Source organism: Antrostomus carolinensis, unplaced genomic scaffold (genome assembly GCF_000700745.2).
Source record: "Antrostomus carolinensis isolate BGI_N321 unplaced genomic scaffold, ASM70074v2 scaffold36213, whole genome shotgun sequence".
NCBI lineage: Eukaryota > Metazoa > Chordata > Aves > Caprimulgiformes > Caprimulgidae > Antrostomus > Antrostomus carolinensis.
In genome coordinates, this window is record NW_010306507.1 from 10,357 (window position 1) to 10,627 (window position 271).

General features: G+C 64.2%; 1 protein-coding gene across 1 annotated transcript in view; it reads right to left on the reverse strand.

Annotated features, from left to right (window-relative positions):
* Window positions 1–271, reverse strand: part of SRF (serum response factor) — a 10,698-nt gene that overhangs the window by 3,694 nt on the left and 6,733 nt on the right. The gene's annotated exons all lie outside the window — the stretch shown is intronic.

A 271-nucleotide genomic window follows, 5' to 3' on the forward strand; every position in this document is an offset into this window, starting at 1 on the left:
CCCTGCCTATGCCAGGGGTCTCTGCCCTGTCTTCCCATCTCCCCCCTGTGCTCTGCTTGGCTTCCTCTGTGCTCCCACCTCAGTTGGAGGTCAGCTCTCTGGCCAGGACCAGGACCCCCAGAGACACCTCCATCCCCCCACCTCAAGCAAGCGGAGGAGAAGCGAGTGCTGACCTGTCAGCGACACGATCTGCCCTCCAGCTCTGGCAGGGAAGCGGAAGACTGTCTGCTGTGCCTGCTGCCGCTGTCCAGCCGTACCCGCAACCACCTGG